Raw genomic sequence first — 19,484 nt, 5'->3', positions numbered from 1 at the left:
TGGGTACCCGCATGGCCCCACAGTATGCCAACATTTTTATGGCTGACTTAGAACAACACTTCCTCAGCTCTCGTCCCCTAACGCCCCTACTCTACTTGCGCTACATTGATGACATCTTCATCATCTGGACCCATGGAAAAGAAGCCCTTGAGGAATTCCACCATGATTTCAACAATTTCCATCCCATCATCAACCTCAGCCTGGACCAGTCCACACAAGAGATCCACTTCCTGGACACTACAGTGCTAATAAGCGATGGTCACATAAACACCACCCTATACCAGAAACCTACTGACCGCTATTCCTACCTACATGCCTCCAGCTTTCATCCAGACCACACCACATGATCCATTGTCTACAGCCAAGCTCTGCGATACAACCGCATTTGCTCCAACCCCTCAGACAAAGACGAACACCTGTAAGATCTCTATCAAGCATTCTTACAACTACAGTACCCACCTGCTGAAGTGAAGAAACAGATTGACAGAGCCAGAAGAGTACCCAGAAGTCACCTACTACAGGACAGGCCCAACAAAATAACAGAACTCACCTAACCATCACCTTCAGCCCCCACCTAAAACCTCTCCAACGCATCATCAAGGATCTACATCCTATCCTGAAGGAGGACCCATCACTCTCACAGATCTTGGGAGACAGGCCAGTCTTTGCTTACAGACAGCCCCCCAACCTGCAGCAAATACTCACCAGCAACCACACAACAGAACCGCTAACCCAGGAACCTATCCTTGCAACAAAGCCCGTTGCCAACTGTGCCCACATATCTATTCAGGGGACACCATCACAGGGCCTAATCACATCAGCCACACTATCAGAGGCTCGTTCACCTGCACATCTACCAATGTGATATATGCCATCATGTGCCAACAATGCCCCTCTGCCATGTACATTGGTCAAACTGGACAGTCTCTACGTAAAAGAATAAATGGACACAAATCAGACGTCAAGAATTAGAACATTCAAAAACCAGTCGGAGAACACTTCAGTCTCTTTGGTCACTTGATTACAGACCTAAAAGTTGCAATTCTTCAACAAAAAAACTTCAGAAACAGACTCCAACGAGAGACTGCTGAACTGGAATTAATTTGCAAACTGGATACAATTAACTTAGGCTTGAATAAAGACTGGGAGTGGATGGGTCATTACACAAAGTAAAACTATTTCCCCATGTTTATCCCCCCCGCTGCCACTGTTCCTCAGATGTTCTTGTCAACTGCTGGAAATATCACTACAAAAGGTCCGCCCCCCTCCCCCGCTCTCCTGCTGGTAATAGCTCACCTTAAGTGAAAAGGAGTACTTGTGGCACCTTAGATACGAACTAATTTATTTGAGCATAAGCTTTCGTGAGCTACAGCTCACTTCATCGGATGCATTCAGTGGAAAATAGAGTGGGGAGATTTATATACATAGAGAACATGAAACAATGGGTGTTACCATACACTCAAATAAATTGGTTAGTTTCTAACACCCATTGTTTCATGTTCTCTATGTATATAAATCTCCCCATTCTATTTTCCACTGAATGCATCCAATGAAGTGAGCTGTAGCTCACGAAAGCTTATGCTCAAATAAATTAGTTCGTCTCTAAGATGCCACAAGTACTCCTTTTCTTTTTGCGAATACAGACTAACATGGCTGCTACTCTGAAACCTATAAAGGCTGGAGCATTAAACAACTTTATAAACCTGAGACAGCTGCGTTGGGTACAATGACAGAGAGAATCCCCCCAAAGTGACTCCTTTGATTCTGCTCTTCTCTGTCCTTTGGTTCATAGAATCACAGAACTGGAAGGGACTTCGAGAGGTCATCCAGTTCAGTCCCCTCCACTCAAGGCAGGACTAAGTATTATCTAGATAATCCCTGACAAGTGTTTGTCCAGCCTGGTCTTAAAAATCCCCAATGATAGAGATTCCACAACCTTCCTAGGCAATTTATTCCAGTGCTTAACCACCCTGACAGGAAACTTTTTTTCTAAGGTCCAAACTAAATTCTTGTCCTATTCTCAGAGGTTAAGAAGAACAATTTTTCTCACTCCTCCTTGTAACAACCTTTTATGTACTTGAAAACTGTGATCATGTCCCCTCTCAGTCTTCTCTTCTCCAGACTAAACAAACTCAATTTTCTCTCATAGGTCATGTTTTCTAGACCTTTAATAATTTTTATTGGTCTTCTCTGGACTTTTGCCAGTTTGTCCACATCTTTCCTGAAATGTGGCACCGAGAACTGGACACAATACTCCAGTTGAGGCCTAATCAGCACAGAGTAGAGTGGAAGAATTACTTCTCATGTCTTGCTTACAATACTCTTGCTAATACATCCCAGAATGATGTTTGCATTTTTTGGAACAGCGTTACACTGTTGGCTTATATTTAGCTTGTGATGCACTATGACCTCCAGATCCCTTTCCACAGTACTCCTTCCTAGGCAGTCATTTCCCGTTTTGTATGTGTGCAACTGATTGTTCCTTCCTAAGTGGAGTACTTTGCATTTGTCCTTATTGAATTTCATCCTATTTACATCAGACCATTTCTCCGGTTTTTCCAGATCATTTTGAATTTTAATCCTATCCTCTAAAGCACTTACAACCCCTCCTAGCTTGGTATCATCCGCAAACTTGATAAGTGTAACAGAGAGACTCTGTTACTGGGAGGGTTTCACCCTCTCTCAGAGGGTTACACCCCGTGGGAGAGGGCTAGGCCTGTATTGAAATAAGGTCACTGTGCTTCACAGTGTGACAGAACCTCCTCCCAATCCCTCTCTGCGCAAACGCTCCCTGAGAAGGAAGACAGGGACTAGAGAGGGTTCCTACACCAAACCCATTGACTGGCCGATGATGAAGGTGACTCAGTAAACTGTAACCCTTGTCTCTAGGAGGGGAGAGAGGCTACATTGTGGGTCCGGGCAAACCTCTGAGGCAAACCCTAACCGCCTGGAAGCGCAGGACCCTCCGAGGCAAAGCCGGTGCTCTGCCACAACGGGCACAGTGAAAGAAAATGAGATTGTTTTCTACAGCAGCATGGCTCAAGGGCATTGGCCAGTCTGGACTATATTGTCTTCTTTGCTTCTCTGTCCTAATCTAAGGACTTTCCAATGCTGTGTTTCGGTTGACTAATAAACCCTGGTATGTTTTAAATGTCTGCCCAGTGTCACAGCAAAAACTCGCTGAGGTGCATGGAAGCATGAATGAGGAACGGTCTCTGAACAGGAGTGTCGTTCAGCTTGAGCTGCTGGCAGAGCTCACAGGTTGAAATAGGAGTGTTGAAGCCAGAGGCTCAGGCCTGGTCTATGCTGGGGGTGGGGGGTGGGGGAGAACCAGCTAAATTGGTCTACATTATGCAACTTCAGCTATGAAAATAACATAGCTGAAGTCGAGGTACTTAGAGCTACTTACCGCAGTGTCTTCCCCTGTCGACTCCACCTACACTTCTCGTGCCGGTGGAGTACCAGAGTTGACGGGAGAGCGCTCGGTAGTCGATTTAGCATGTCTTCACTAGACATGATAGATCGATCCCCGCTGGATCAATCACTCCGGAGGTAAGTGTAGACATGCCCTCAGTCTCAGGTGTTGAAGCTACATGGTCTATCGTTGTGGAAGAGTGGGACCCCTTGGGCGTCTAGTGCACTCAAGGGGTACCTCCCAAGGACTCTTTAATATCCGGGGCATAGCACAGATCCTATGGATCCATGACAGTGTGCCAGAGGTTAAGCCTTATGGGGAAAAGATATAAAACAAGAAAAGGATCTAAATGTGTATTTACCATCGCCCCCTTATCAGTCCTCGTGGGAATCCCTGATCAGTTCCAAAGTGTATTAAAACTTTCCTTAAAGGCTTACATCTTGGTTATCAGGTCATGTTAGTTTGTAGCCCAAAAAGAACCCCCTCAGTCAGCTCAAAGTTGGCTGTTTCTCCCCAAAAAGTCAGTCTGTCTCTTCTTCAGTCTCCTGAAAGAGGTAAAATCAGTCACTGTCCCTTTCTGCATGGGGCAAAGCTTCAAAAGCTGGAGAGCTGCATAACTAACCTTGAGATCTGGCATTCATCACTCCTTAGTGACACCAGCTTGCACAGGAAGCCCATCCCAGTATCATCTGACCCATCTCAGCATCATAGTCTGTGAAGTGTTCATGCTGTCAAGGGCTGGCTCAAATATAGAGATAACAGTCATAACTAGGGCCAGTGTTTGCTGGCAATGAAAACAGAGTAATTGACAAACATGAGCAATGTGTAATCCTTTACAGCATGAAAGTGTATTTGGGGGAGGCGGCAGGAGCCATCTGTGTGGGGGAAGTAGGGCCCAGACACTGAGCATTGAGAGCCTAGAGCCAGCCGTTTGCAGGGGAGAGGTGCTGTGGACACAACCGAGAGGAGGTGCGAGTGCCTTCTGTTATTACTGCTTGCTGTGCGCTCCACAATATCTGTGAGAGTAAGGGGGAGACGTTTATGGCGGGGTGGGAGGTTGAGGCAAATCGCCTGGCTGCTGGTTTCGCACAGCCAGACACCAGGGCGGTTAGAAGAGCACAGGAGGGCGCGGTGCGAATCAGAGAAGCTTTGGAAACCAGTTTCATGACTGGACAGACTACGGTCTGAAAGTTGTGTTTGTTTCTCCATGATGAAACCCACCACCCCTTGGTTCACTCTACTTCCCTGTAAGCTAACCACCCTCCCCTCCTCCCTTCGATCACCACTTGCAGAGGCAATAAAGTCATTGTTGCTTCACATTCATGCATTCTTTATTCATTCATCACACAAATAGGGGGATAACTACCAAGGTAGCCCAGGAGGGGTGGTGGAGGAGAGAAGCACCAGGAGGGGTGGTGGAGGAGGGAAGGACAAGGCCACACAGCACTTTAAAAGTTTAAAACTTTAAAACTTATTGAATGCCAGCCTTCTGTTGCTTGGGCAATCCTCTGGGGTGGAGTGGCCGGAGGCCCCCCCACCACGTTCTTGGGCGTCTGGGTGAGGAGGCTATGGAACTTGGGGAGGAGGGCGGTTGGTTACACAGGGGCTGTAGCGGCGGTCTGTGCTCCTGCTGCCTTTCCTGCAGCTCAACCATACGCTGGAGCATATTGGTTTGATCCTCCAGCAGCCTCAGCATTGAATCCTGCCTCCTCTCATCACGCTGCCGCCACATTTGAGCTTCAGCCCTCTCTTCAGCCCACCACTTACTCTGTTCAGCCTGCCACCTCTCCTCCCGGTCATATTGTGCTTTCCTGCACTCTGACATTGTCTACCTCCACGCATTCGTCTGTGCTCTATCAGTGTGGGAGAACAGCATGAGCTCAGAGAACATTTCATCACGAGTGCGTTTTTTTTCCATTCTAATCTTCACTAGCCTCTGGGAAGGAGAAGATCCTGTGATCCTTGAAACACATGCAGCTGGTGGAGAAAAAAAAAAGAGGCAGTGGTATTTAAAAAGACACATTTTCTAGAACAATGGCTACACTCTTACAGGGTAAACCTTGCTGTTAACATTACATACACAGCACATGTGCTTTCGTTCCAAGGTCGCATTTTGCCTCCCCCCACCACGTGGCTAGCCCCTCAGCCCCCCCCCCCATGGCTAACAGCAGGGAACATTTCTGTTCAGCCGCAGGCAAACAGCCCAGCAGGAACGGGCACCTCTGAGTGTCCCCTGAAGAAAAGCACCCTATTTCAACCAGATGACCATGAATGATATCACTCTCCTGAGGATAACACAGAGAGATAAAGAACGGATGTTGTTTGAATGCCAGGAAACATACACTGCAGTGCTTTGTTCTACAATGATTCCCGAGTACGCTACTGGCCTGGTGTGCTAAAGTGCCCTGCCATGGTGGGTGGAATAAGGCTGCCCTCCCCAGAAACCTTTTGCAAAGGCTTTGGGAGTACATCCAGGAGAGCCGCAAATGCCAGGGCAAATTAATCATTAAACATGCTTGCTTTTAAACCATGTATAGTATTTTAAAAGGTACACTCACCAGAGGTCCCTTCTCCGCCTGGCGGGTCCAGGAGGCAGCCTTGGGTGGGTTCGGGGGGTACTGGCTCCAGGTCCACAGTGAGAAACAGTTCCTGGCTGTCGGGAAAACCGGTTTCTCCGCTTGCTTTCTGTGAGCTATCTACAACTTCATCATCATCATCTTCCTAATCCGAGAGTGCTAAAGGAATTGGTGGATGTGATTGCAGAGCCATTGGCCATTATCTTTGAAAACTCATGGCGATCGGGGGAAGTCCCGGAAGATTGGAAAAAGGCTAATGTAGTGCCCATCTTTAAAAAAGGGAGAAGGATGATCCTGGGAACTACAGGCCGGTCAGCCTCACCTCAGTCCCTGGAAAAATCATGGAGCATGTCCTCAAGGAATCAATTCTGAAGCACTTAGAGGAGAGGAAAGTGATCAGGAACAGTCAGCATGGATTCACCAAGGGAAAGTCATGCCTGACTAATCTAATTGCCTTCTATAATGAGATAACTGGTTCTGTGGATGAATGGAAAGCAGTGGACATGTTATTCCTCGACTTTAGCAAAGCTTTTGACACGGTCTTCCACAGTATTCTTGTCAGCAAGTTGAAGTATGGGCTGGATGAATGGACTATAAGGTGGGTAGAAAGTTAGCTAGATTGTCAGGCTCAACGGGTAGTGATCAATGGCTCCATGTCTAGTTGGCAGCCGGTATCTAGCGGAGTGCCCCAAGGGTCGGTCCTCGGGCCGGTTTTGTTCAATATCTTCATTAATGATCTGGAGGATGGTGTGGATTGCACCCTCAGCAAGTTTGCAGACGACACTAAACTGGGAGGAGTGGTAGATACGCTGGAGGGTAGGGATAGGATACAGAGGGACCTAGACAAATTGGAGGATTGGGCCAAAAGAAATCTGATGAGGTTCAACAAGGACAAGTGCAGAGTCCTGCACTTAGGATGGAAGAATCCAATGCACCGCTTCAGACTAGGGACCGAATGGCTAGGCAGCAGTTCTGCAGAGAAGGACCTAGGGGTGACAGTGGACGAGAAGCTGGATATGAGTCAACAGTGTGCCCTTGTTGCCAAGAAGGCCAATGGCATTTTGGGGTGTATAAGTAGGGGCATTGCCAGCAGATCGAGGGACGTGATCGTTCCCCTCTATTCGACATTGGTGAGGCCTCATCTGGAGTACTGTGTCCAGTTTTGGGCCCCACACTACAAGAAGGATGTGGATAAATTGGAGAGAGTCCAGCGAAGGGCAACAAAAATGATTAGGGGTCTGGAACACATGACTTATGAGGAGAGGCTGAGGGAACTGGGATTGTTTAGTCTGCAGAAGAGAAGAATGAGGGGGGATTTGATAGCTGCTTTTAACTACCTGAAAGGTGGATCCAAAGAGGATGGATCTAGACTATTCTCAGTGATAGCAGATGACAGGACAAGGAGTAATGGTCTCAAGTTGCAGTGGGGGAGGTTTAGGTTGGATAGTAGGAAAAACTTTTTCACTAAGAGGGTGGTGAAACACTGGAATGCGTTACCTAGGGAGGGGGTGGAATCCCCTTCCTTAGAAGTTTTTAAGTTCAGGCTTGACAAAGCCCTGGCTGGGATGATTTAGTTGGGATTGGTCCTGCTCTGGGCAGGGGGTTGGACTAGATGACCTCCAGAAGTTCCTTCCAACTCTGTTATTCCTTGATTCTATGATTCTATGATCCCCAAAACCTGCTTCCGTGTTGCCTCCATCTCCATTGAAGGAGTCAAAGAACACGGCTGGGGTAATGGTGGCTGAACCCCCTAAAATGGCATGCAGCTCATCATAGAAGCGGCATGTTTGGGGCTCTGACCCGGAGCGGCCATTTGCCTCTCTGGTTTTCTGGTAGGTTTGCCTCAGCTCCTTAAGTTTCACGTGGCATTGCTTCGGGTCCCTGTTATGGCCTCTGTCCTTCATCCCCTGGAAGATTTTGACAAATGTTTTGGCATTTCAAAAACTGGAACGGAGTTCTGATAGCACGGATTCCTCTCCCCATACAGTGATCAGATCCCATACCTCCCGTTCGGTCCATGCTGGAGCTCTTTTGCGATTCTGGGACTCCATCATGGTCACCTCTGCTCATGAGCTCTGCATGGTCACCTCTGCTGATGAGCTCTGGCCAGCGTGGCAAGCTGCAGGTGACCATGCAAACAGGAAATTGAAATTCAAAAGTTTGCAGGCCTTTTCCTGTCTACCTGGCTAGTGCATCTGAGTTGAGAGTGCTGTCCAGAGCGGTCAAATAGAACACTCTGGGATAGCTCCCGGAGGCCAGTACCGTCTAATTGCGTCCACAGTACCCCAAATTCAACCCGGCAAGGCCGATTTAAGCGCTAATCCACTTGTCAGAGGTGGATTAAGGAAATCGATTTTAAGAGCCCTTTAAATCGAAAAAAAGGGCTTCATCGTGTGGATGGGTGCAGGTTTACATCGATTTAACGCTACTAAATTTGACCTAAACGCCTAGTATAGACCAGGGCTAAGCAAAATACCCATGCATTTGACTCCCAAAGCAGTTGTGGCCCAGGCCCTGCAGGAGGTTGCTCCTGAAGAGATCTCCTTCCTAATCAGGTGCATGTTGCCTATTATTTGGGAAATACAATCCCTTTTTAGGTAGAGATGGGAAAAATGGAAGTGACGTTTCTGTTCAGCTCACCCCTGGGAGATGCTGAAAATGTGTAGAAAATGAAATCTGTGTTGAATGTGATAGAGCTGCAGAAAGATATCTATTTTTAATAGATACCTGACATTTGGTGTCTTACAGGGATTCTAAGACACACCTGAATTCAGTCCCTAATTTAAATCTGTGCCACCGGATTAAAGAAATAAAAGGGCATATTTGGCGGAGTTATACCTCACTATCACTACTGATTTGTTGTGTGGTGGGTGAAGAATTCTATACCAGAGAATTGTAAAATTACTCCAAGTAAGGTCAAAGATTTGACAAGAACTCAGGTAGAAATTGCAGGTACGAGTGGTTGATTTTCACCCCAGAGATGGACGCTATGGTGACCTGTGGCCCAGGTAAGCTATTTTTAGAACTCTGCTCCCTAGTTAAGTGGCATTGATCACACTCCTATAGGATGCCATGATTAAATTGGGAACAATTGTCTTTTACCATTTGGATCCAAAGTTTCATTAAACACAGAGAGAAACAGCTGATTCCTTCAGAGCCATTCCATGCCTATGGGGGAATGTATTAGATTCCAAGTTCAGACTGCAGGATACATGAATGCTGAGTCCAGAGTCTGTGGTTTGGTTCGTTAGCTTTGCTCTTGAGTCTAATTCATTTGTATCACTTCTCCACCTCCTTCTACTCTGAAAGATTAGAAAGTGTGAAAATAGAGCACAGGTGGTTTTTCTCATGAATCAACCTTCCCATGTAGTTTGAGACCCCTTCCACCCACACTTATGGGAGAAGACCCAGGGAGAAATGAACTCACAGAAATGGAAGGCTCCTAGTTTATTGTAGAATGTGATTTCACACAAAGTTCACTGGGTGGAAATGGGAATTAAGAGAAAACTGCCCAATTGGTTTATATTTTGTAATTGTTGAATAAGTTGTTACCAGCGACAATGAAATTAAACATGAAGTTACTTAGTGTAACATAAGAGACTGATTATGTGATAACTTTTAGTGTTACAATATAATCCATCTTTTCTTCTAGTTCTCTCCCTGCGCCCTCCTACTCTATAGGATATGTTGGCTAATCCTGAAATTAAAACCTCACTCCAAAGGAATTAGAGTGGGGGAATATGTGAGAGAAATAGAATGTACGAGAATAGAGACCCAGTATAGACTGTAATTAGTTCTATTAAAAATGGAATTTATTTTGATAAATTTTAAAATAAATCTTCTGTTAAGAGCAAAATTACTTCAGACAATATGTGAACCTTTTATCCAGTTAGAGGGTAACAGCCGCTGAGTTCCCCAGGTCTCTTGATCACAAAGCAAAGATGTCACATCAGGCAGGAGATGTCAAAATCTAAAATGGTGATGGATGTGTGATGGCAGCTTTTGTTTTTTTTATTTGGTTTGGTTTTTTAATTTAATTTTTGTTTTGTTTTTGCAACCAGTTATTTTTATAGGTGCTGAGGCCCCTTTTTCTTTTGACCACAGCTATTTAACTCTCAGGCCTGGCTCTGGAAACCTCCTCAGAACTGGCCTTGTGTTTCTTTCATGTTTAGTATCTTTGGAGTTCACACATCCACACTACATGCAGTTCACAGCAACGGATACTTTGAGAAACCTGCTGGGTTAAGCGGGCCTTTTCCAGACTGACATTGGCCCAAAGTCTGCCTCAGTTCAGCTGGTTTGGGACACATCTGTATCAAAGGAGTGGTTCACTCCTGATTTGCCCAGAGACCTCGGGGCGGTGTGGTAAGATAGGATAAGTAGGAATCAACAACAATGAAGTTAAAGATAAGGGTGAAAGACCCTCACCTTGCAGGTCAACAAGCCTGTTCTGTTCATTCCCTCGGATGCATCTGTCACTGGTCACTCTCCAGAAGCACACTGGGCTCCATGGACCATTGGCCTGACCCAGTATGACCAATCTTGCATTCTTATGTAAGCCATCTACGGACTTGTCTACACTGGCAAGTTTCTGCACGGTAAAGCAGCTTTCTGCAGTGTAACTTCTCAGGTGTACGCATGGCCAAGCCACTTAGTGCGCAGAAAGTGTGCAGTTGCAGCGCTGCAAAAAAAACCACCCCGACGAGCGGTGTAGAGCTGTCTGCACCAGGGCTACAGTGGCGCGGTGCCGGTGTAGACACCCTGGTGGATTGCAGTGCTGCAGTTGGCCTCCGGGAGGTGTCCCACAATCCCTGTTCTCGCCTCTCTCGTCATCAGTTTGAACTCTACTGCACTGCCCTCAGGTTACCAACCGTGAATACCCCCCCCTTAAATTCCTTGGGAATTTTGAAAGTCCCCTCCCCGTTGCTCGGTGATGCATGCAGCAGTCTCAGCACATCTTTCCAGGTGACCATGCCTGCTCCATGCACCAGGTGATCCTCCGCTTGGAGCAATGCCAAGCTGCTGGACCTCATCAGCATTTGGGGAGAGGAGGCTGTCCAGTCCCAGCTGTGCTCCAGCCATAGGAATTATGATACCTAAGGACAGATTTCATGATGCATGATAGAAAGGGGCCATGACAGGGACACACTGCGGTGCAGGGTCAAAGTGAAGGAGCTGCGGAACGCCTACCACAAGGCAGAGGAGGCAAACTGCTGCTCCAGTGCTGCATAGCCATATTGGGGGCTAACTAACCCCAGCATCACAGCAAGGATCTTTCTAGCACTGGGAGAAAAAATATAAATGAGGATCAAAGACACCACCACTTGGCCTCTCTGTTCCGTAATCTCAACGCCTGGAAGATTGTCTGGAAGACAAAGACTTTGAATTGGGGATATTGGTCCCAGGCTGAGAGGGAATTCAGTTTGTGTATTAAGAACTCAACATTGCCTGGAGCAACCAGCAGGTGAGAAAAGGTTTTTGATCCAATTCTTGCTTAGTGTACTCAAATTAGAATTTAGACTGAGAGGCTATTTTCTTTTGTTATGTAACCATTTTTGACCTCTGTGCCCAAAAATTATACTCACTTAAAATCTATCTTTCTGTAGTTAATAAACTTATTTTAATGTTTTATACTTAGTAGTGAGTTTGTCCAAAGTGCTTGGGAAAGTTCCTCACATGACAAAGGCAGGTGCATGTCCACTTTATTTTTGATGAAGTGGCAAACTAATTAATGAGCTTACACTTTTCAAGAGAAGGCCATGAACAGTGTAAGACAGTACATTTCTGAGGTGGAAGGCTGAGGGCTGAGGAGATATGCTGGTCTCTCTGTATAATTGAGGAGTGGCTTATAGGGCATTCATGCAACTTAGCTGGGTGCTTTGTTGCATGTTGTTGGCCAAATGATCATAGAATATCAGGGTTGGAAGGGACCTCAGGAGGTCATCTAGTCCAACCCGCTGCTTAAAGCAGAACCAATCCCCAACTAAGTCATCCCAGCCAGGGCTTTGTCAAGCCTGACCTTAAAAACCTCAAAGGAAGGAGATTCCACCACCTCCCTAGGTAACCATTCCAGTGCTTCACCACCCTCCTAGTGAAAAAGTTTTTCCTAATATCCAACCTAAACCTCCCCCACTGCAACTTGAGACCATTACTCCTTGTTCTGTCATCTGCTACCACTGAGAATGGTCTAGATCTGTCCTCTTTGGAACACCCCTTCAGGTAATTGAAAGCAGCTATCATGCTTCTGCAGACTAAATAATCCCAGTTCCCGCAGCCTCTCCTCATAAGTCATGTGTTCCAGCCCCCTAATCATTTTTGTTGCCCTCCGCTGGACATTTTCCAGTTTTTCCACATCTTTCTTGTAGTGTGGGGCCCAAAACTGGACACAGTATTCCAGATGAGGCCTCACCAATGCCGAATAGAGGGAAACGATCACGTCCCCCATTTTGCTGGCAGTACTCCTACTTATACAGCCCAAAATGCCGTTAGCCTTCTTGGCAACAAGCCAGGTCGGTGCAACCACTAGGCAAACTAGGTGGCCGCCTAGGGCACCAAGTGGTTGGGGGCAGCCAAAAGCGCGCTCCAGGGAGGCAGTGGAGTGGAGGTGAGCTGGAGTAGAGGGGTGCAGGGAGGGCCGCCTGCAGCAACTAACGGGGGGGCGGCACGCAGGGGAACTGCTCCCCGACCCAGCTCACCCCTGCTCCATCTCCTCCCCTGAGCACGCCGCCCTGCTCTGCTTCTCTCCCTCCCAGGCTTGTGGCGCCAAGCAGCTGATTGGCACCACAAGCCTGGGAGGTGGGAGAATCGGAACGGCGGTGGCGTGCTCGGGGAGGAGGTGTAGCAGAGGTGACCTGGGGTGGGGAGCTGCCGCATGGCTCCCCAGGCTGAAGGGAGGGAGAGGGGGGAGCAGGGAGCTGCTGCACAGCTCCCCGGGCCAAGGGGAGGGAGGGAGAGGGGAACGGGGAGCTGCCACATGGCTCCCTGGGCCAAGGGGAGGGAGTGGGGAGCAGGGAGCTGGGGCCCACACCATGGCCAGTCATTCCTTCTCGATGGCTGTGTAGTGTTGCTCCCGGGGTAGCAACTTCTTGCTCAGGTACATGATGGGGTGTCTCTCTCCCTTTTCATCCTCCTGCATTAACACCACATCCAGCCCCATGTCTGAGGTGTCGGTGAACACCATAAAGGGCTTGTGAAAGTCTGGATTTGCCAGAACTGGGCCACTGACCAGAGCCTCCTTCAACGCACAGAGAGCCCTGTGGCACTGCTCGGTACAGACCACCTTGTCTGGCTTCCCTTCTTGCATAGCTCGGTGATGGGAGTGGCTATGGCGCTAAAGCGGGGCACAAACCTTCGATAGTATCCTGCCACCCCAATTAAGGCTTGGTCCTGCTTTTTGGTTTGGGGAGCGGGCCAGTCTCTGATCACCTCCACTTTGGCTGGTTCCAGCTTTAGGCAGCCGCTCCCCACCTGATGGCCCAGGTAAGATACTTCCGCCATCCCCACCTTGCACTTCTCGGCTTTTACGTTCAGCCCCACCTCCTGGAGTTGATCCAGCACTTGTCTAACCGGGGACACATGGTCCTCCTAGGTCTGGCTAAAGACACAGCTGTCATCAATATGTACCATGGCAAAACGCTCCATCCCCCTCAGAAACTGATCCACCAGGCTCTGGAAGGTGGCTGGCGCTCCCTTGAGACCGAAAGGCAGGGTCAGGAACTCATAGAGCCCCAGAGGGGTGATAAAGGCCGATTTCAACCGGACATCTGCATCCAGCGGCACTTGCCAGTAGCCCTTTGTAAGATCCATGGTGGTAAGGTACCGGGCTCCTCCCAGTTTATCTAGGAGCTCGTCAGGCCTGGGCATGGGGTAGGCATCAGATACAGTGATGGCATTGAGCTTCCGATAGTCCACACAGAACCAGATCGACCCATCCTTTTTGGGGACCAGCACCACCGGCGAGGCACAAGGGCTGGCAGATGGCTGGATCACCCCCAAAGCCAGCATGTCCCTGACCTCTCTTTCCAGGTCCTGAGCAGTTTTCCCTGTGACTCGGAAGGGGGAGCATCTTATCGGCGGGTGCGATCCAGTCTGCACCCGGTGGACAGTCAGATTAGTGCGTCCAGGCTGGTTGGAAAACAGCTGTCGGTACAGATTCAGCACCCATCTGATCTCAGCTTGCTGGGCAGGGGTTAGCTGATCTGAGAGGGGAATTGTTTCCGGGGGGAACCAGCTCTTGTCCCAGGGAATAGATCTACTAAAGGGTCATCTCCTTGCTCCTCCCAATGTCCACACACGGCCAACACAACATTCCCCCTGGCATAGTATGGCTTCATCATATTTACACGGTACACCTGGCGGTGGTGTGCCTGGTTCGACAGCTCCACCACATAGTTTACCTCATTTAGCTGCTTGACAACCTTGAAAGGGCCTTCCCAGGTGGCCAGTAGTTTGTTTTTTCTCACGGGGATGAGAACCATCACCTGATGCCCAGTGGCATAGGCGCGGGCCTGCACTGTGCGGTCATACCAGGCCTTCTGCTTCCTCTGGGCTCTTGCTAAATTCTCCCTGGCCAGGCCCATGAACTCAGTAAGTCTTTCTCAGAAGGTCAGTTCATACTCCACCACGGATTCTCCTTCGGGAGTGGTCTTCCCCACCCATTCATCTCTCATCAGGTGCAGGGGGCCCCTTACCCTCCTTCCATATAATAGTTCGAAAGGTGAAAACCCAGTAGACTCCTGGGGTACCTCCCTGTACGTGAACAACAGGTGAGGTACGTACTTGTCCCAGTCCTGTGGGTGCTGGTTCATAAAGGTTTTCAGCATCATCTGTAGCGTTCCATTGAACCACTCCACCAGCCCGTTCAATTGGGGGTGATATGCGGAGGCCCAGTTGTGCCGGAATCCAAATTTCTCCCACAAGCACCGGAGCAGGGCTGACATGAAGTTGGACCCTTGGTCTGTCAAGACTTCCTTGGGGAACCCCACTCAGATGAAAATGATCAGCAGCGCAACTGTCACGGTGTCTGCTTCAATGGAAGCTAAGGGCACTGCCTCGGGGTAGCAGGTGGCGAAATCTACCACCACCAGAATGTATTTCTTCCCTGACCGGGTTGTCTTGCTGAGAGGTCCCACTATGTCCATGGCCACCTTCTGGAAAGGCTCCTCTATGATGGGCAAGGGTCTCAAAGCTGCTTTCCCCTTGTCCCGGGCCTTGCCCACCCTCTGACAGGGGTCACAGGATCAGCAATACTGCTGGACAGTGGTAAAGACCCCGGGCCAGTAAAAGTTCTGTAGCAACCTCTGCCGGGTGTGCCGGATTCCCTGGTGCCCTGTGAGGGGGATGTCATGGGCCAGGTACAGTAGCTTGTGGCGATACTTCTGGGGGACCACCAGCTGCCGCCTGATCCCACAGGACTCTACTTCCCTTGTGGGAGCCCATTCTCGGTACAGGAACCCCTTCTCCCACAGGAACCTCTCCTGGTAACCTCTCCCTATGGTCTGTACTGCACTGAGTTCGGCCAGGTCCCTGAGCTTCTGCAAGGAGGGATCTTTCTGCAACTCGGCCTGGAATTCAGCGGCTGGGGAAGGGATGGGGACCAGTTCCCTCTCACCGGCTGGGTCTGAGGCCACAGCCTCTCTGAGCAATGCCCCTCGGCGCTCCCTCCCCTCCAGGGTAGGGTCACAACCAGGGCACCCTGGGGGTTGCTTGGCCAGTCCTCCAGGTCCCCTCCGATTAGCAAATGGTGGTTCATCCCCACGTCCTTGGGGGCCTCCTTGGCCCCCCCATTTCAGGTGTACCCTCGCTACAGGGACCTTGAATGGGGTCCTGCCCACCCCCGTCAGGGTCAGGTAGGTGTTGGGTATCACCCCATCTGGTGCCACAACTTCGGGCCGGGCCAGCGTCACCTCTGTGCCTGTATCCCAGTATCCATTGACTTTCCTCCCATCCACCTCCAGGGGGACAAGGCACTCACTTCACAGGGACAGCCCCGCGCCCACCCTGTAAACAGAGAACCTTGAGTCCGGGGCATCCAGCCCCCCAGAGGAGCTGGCCTGGGGTCCTCCCCCATCCTGAGCAGATGATAAGCTGCCAGCCCCCGTTGCCTGGGAAGCCTGCCCCTCATCCGCTGGGTCCCTACCCAGTTAACCCTGGGTGGGTTTGGTCTGCTCAGTCTGTCCCTGAGCTTGGGGCATTGGGTCCATATGTGGCCTCTCTGGCCACAGTAATAGCAGCCCATGTCCCGTTGGTCCCCTCGAGCCAGTCGGTTGGCCCTGACGCTGGATGTTCCCCTTGGGAATGGATTCTCCATATTGCCCCTTTGGGAGATCCCAGGGCAACTCTCCCTCTGCATCATGGAGGGCCTGTTCCTTTGGGACTCCTCCCTGCCACCCCCTGTCGGGCTCTTCACTAACTCATCGGCCAGCCACCCTGTGTGTCGTGGGTTCTCTTGCTTTTTGTCCAGCAACCCTAGCATCAGTTTGGATGGGCACTGCTCATACAGCTGCTCTAGTATGATCAGTTTAACCAGGTCCTCCTTCGTCTGGGCCCCCTCTGCCCACTTGGTGGCTTATTCCTCCATGCGGACGGCTAGTTGCATATATGAGGCCTCTGGGGTTTTACACTGACTCTGGAACTTTTCCCGGTACATCTTGGGAGTCAGCCCAAACTCGCAGAGCAGGACCTTTTTGAATAGTTCATAGTCCCCTTTCTCTGCTCCTTCCAGTCGGCGGTACAATGCCATGGCCTTGGGGTCCAGTAAGGGGGTGAGAAACCAGAGCCTGTCCACAGGATCAACCTGGTGCAGGTCGCAGGCCATCTTAGAGGCATCCAGGAAGTCATCCATGTCCTCCCCTCCTTATGCTGGGCCAGGATGCACTTGTCAAAGCTCCGTGCAGTCCTGGGTCCCCCATCACTCACTGCAGCCGGGGCCTCGCTGCTCCTCAGCTTGGACAACTCCAGCTCATGCTGTCTCTGCTTCTCTTCCTGCTGTCTTTGTTTCTCCTTCTCCTCCAGCTCATGCTGTCGCTGCTTTTCCCGCTCTTCCAACTCTTCCTGCAGTTCCCACTGTCTGAACTTCAACTCTCTCAGTTTTAGCTCCTTCTCCCCAGGCAGCCACCTCAGCTCCAGGGTTGGGGAGCTCTGCCGGGAGGCTCCCCTGCTGGCCGCGAGGGTCACGGTGCCCTCGGTATTCGCTGGGCTCCTCCCAGCCCTTCCTCTAGGAATAGGTAGGAGGGGTCTTGGGAAGCCATCACTCCCCACTGGGACAGACACTGGTGCCTGCACTGCCTCTGCCAGGCTGCTTCCCTCAGAGACAGGGATCGGTTTGTTCTCGTGATCTCCCTCCTCCAGCTGGGCAATCAGCTGTTTTTTGGTGAGCCTCCCAATGCGCAGCCCCCTCTGCCTGCACAGCTCCACTAGGTCGCTCTTAAGGTGTTTGCTATACATCTCCCTGCTGGCCACTCGCAGGCCTGTGTGCTCACCGCTCCCCACGGTTTCCAGGGAGAACCCCTAGGGTGCCAGCCCTTCTCGAGGTCACCACCTTTTTGCCAGGGTCAAGCTGCAGACTCCTCCACCCCTGGGACTGCTCGCTGCAATCCCCAGGGGGACCCTGTGTCACAGAGAGTGGGGGAGTCCGGGCCCTGCACTCCTCTTCCTGGGATTCACCGTGACTCTCAGCCAGCCAGTAAAATGGAAGGTTTATTGGACAATAGGAACAGTCTAAAACAGAGCTTGTGGGAGCTTAGACCCCAGCCTTGGTGTTCCCTGCATTCGACGACCCAGCCCAAAACTGAAACCAAAACCCTCCATCCCCCAGTCTCACTCCTCCTCCCCCCGGCTCCTCCTCCAGTCTTTGTCCAGTTTCCCGGGCAAAGGTGTCACCTGCGTCCAACCCCCTCCCGGCTCAGGTTACAGGCTCAGGTATCCTCACTCCCATGGAGTCATCCCCTGCTCTCCCATCCCCCATGCAGACAGTCCCAGCAGAACTAGATGACATTCCCTGGTCAATCCACCCCGCTCCCTGCGTCACACCCTGTTACTGCAAAAGTCCTTCTCGTTGGTCACACACTCCCAGGGGTTAACAGCCCCTCCGATACCGCTCCTCTCTGAGCCTTCAGCATGCCTGGTCCTCGTGAATCCCCCTTCGGTTTACTGCTTCCCCATCACTTACTGCAGGAAGCACCGTCCATGGGGTGCAGTAGATCCCACCTTTACCACCAGTTGTCACTGAGTTTGGGGGACTCAGGGCCCTGCACCCTCACTTCCTGCAATTCACTGTGACTCTCTGCCATCCAGTAACACAGAAGGTTTATTAGATGACAGGAACACAGTTCCAAGCAGAGCTTGCAAGTACAACCAGGACCCCTCAGCCAGGTCCCTCTGGGGGGCAAGGAGCTTAGACCCCAGACTTGGGGTTCCCTGCGTCTTCACAGCCAGCCCAAAACTGAGACTCCACTCCTGCAGTCTCACTCCTCCTCCCCCCGGTTCCTCCTCCAACCTTTGTCCAGTTTCCCGGGCAAAGGTGTCACCTGGGTCCAACCCCCTCCCAGCTCAGGTTACAGGCTCAGGTCTCCTCACTCAAGTGGAGTCATCCCCTGCTCTCCCATCCCCCATGCAGACAGTCCCAGCAGAACTAGATGACATTCCCTGGTCAATCCATCCTGCTCCCTACTGCATCATACATGGCCTTTGTTAAGAAGGGCCCTGTAGTGCATGGGACTGAAGAGGCAACTTCCTGACATGCCCACTGGCTCTGCAGGGTGGAGGAAGAAAGGCCTCTGGATATGCCGATTGGAAGGCATGAGATGCACCGTCCTAGGGTTGGGGGTCCCAAGAGAAGGAAGCGGGTGGTGGTGGTGGTTGGGGACTCTCTCCTCAGGGGGACTGAGTCATCTATCGGCTGCCCCGACTAGGAAAACCGAGAATTCTGCTGCTTGCCAGGAGCTAGGATTCACAATGTGACGGAGAGACTACCGAGACTCATCAAGCCCTCGGATCGCTACCCCTTCCTGCTTCTCCACGCGGGCACCAATGATACTGCCAAGAATGACCTTGAGCAAACCACTGCGGACTACGTGGCTCTGGGAAGAAGGATAAAGGAGTTTGAGGTGCAAGTGGTGTTCTTGTCCATCCTCCCTGTGGAAGGAAAAGGCCTGGGTAGAGACCGTCGAATCTTGGAAGTCAACGAATGGCTACGCAGGTGGTGTCGGAAGGAAAGCTTTGGATTCTTTGACCACGGGATGGTGTTCCAAGAAGGAGGAGTGCTAGGCAGAGACGGGCTCCACCTAATGAAGAGAGGGAAGAGCATCTTCGCAAGCAGGCTGGCTAACCTAGTGAGGAGGGCTTTAAACTAGGTTCACTGGGGGAAGGAGACCAAAGCCCTGAGGTAAGTGGGGAAGTGGGATACTGGGAGGATGCACGAGCAGGAGAGTGCGAGAGGGAAGGGCTCCTGCCTCGTACTGAAAAAGAGGGACGATCAGTGAGTTACCTCAAGT

General features: G+C 50.5%; 1 protein-coding gene and 1 long non-coding RNA gene across 3 annotated transcripts in view; one reads left to right on the top strand and one right to left on the bottom strand.

Annotated features, from left to right (window-relative positions):
- LOC119564619 overlaps window positions 1–19,484 on the top strand; it is a 234,949-nt gene that overhangs the window by 6,017 nt on the left and 209,448 nt on the right. The window contains exon 2 of one of the 2 annotated variants that reach the window (XR_006287766.1): window positions 2,890–3,151. The exons of the other annotated variant lie outside the window; for it this stretch is intronic. This is a non-coding gene — a long non-coding RNA (uncharacterized LOC119564619). Of the gene's footprint in view, window positions 1–2,889; window positions 3,152–19,484 lie in introns of those variants that run through there. 2 annotated transcript variants of the gene reach the window in all.
- LOC102934153 (zinc finger protein 135) overlaps window positions 1–19,484 on the bottom strand; it is a 190,519-nt gene that overhangs the window by 126,003 nt on the left and 45,032 nt on the right. The gene's annotated exons all lie outside the window — the stretch shown is intronic.

Source organism: Chelonia mydas, chromosome 28, assembly GCF_015237465.2.
Source record: "Chelonia mydas isolate rCheMyd1 chromosome 28, rCheMyd1.pri.v2, whole genome shotgun sequence".
Lineage (NCBI taxonomy): Eukaryota > Metazoa > Chordata > Testudines > Cheloniidae > Chelonia > Chelonia mydas.
Note: the sequence above shows the minus strand (reverse complement) of the source record. Positions and strands in the feature narration are given on the sequence as shown.